At 30.2% G+C, this 245-nt stretch overlaps 1 protein-coding gene across 1 annotated transcript in view; it reads right to left on the bottom strand.

The window, feature by feature from the left end:
- traf5 (Tnf receptor-associated factor 5) overlaps positions 1-245 on the bottom strand; it is a 12,606-nt gene that overhangs the window by 9,710 nt on the left and 2,651 nt on the right. The window lies entirely within an intron of this gene.

The following is a 245-nucleotide window of genomic DNA, read 5'->3' as shown; positions in this document are numbered from 1 at the left end:
AAAATGTCTAATTTAGCCAAAACAGCTAAAACAGTCTATGGTTAAACCCCGAAGCAGCCTAAAAAATGATAAAAATTCCAAAATTAGCCAAAACACCATGTGGTTGAAATATTATGCAAATGCTAAGTTAGCCACAATAAAAATGTGTAAATTAGCCAAAACATGTAATATAAAGCTCCAAATTTGCCTAAAAAATTGAAAAAAAGCTTAAATTACCCAAAACAGCTAGCATGTAGCTGAAATAT

This window comes from Oryzias melastigma, linkage group LG1 (genome assembly GCF_002922805.2).
Source record: "Oryzias melastigma strain HK-1 linkage group LG1, ASM292280v2, whole genome shotgun sequence".
Lineage (NCBI taxonomy): Eukaryota > Metazoa > Chordata > Actinopteri > Beloniformes > Adrianichthyidae > Oryzias > Oryzias melastigma.
The sequence above is the reverse complement of the archived record's forward strand: the minus strand, read 5'-3'. Positions and strand labels throughout refer to the sequence as shown.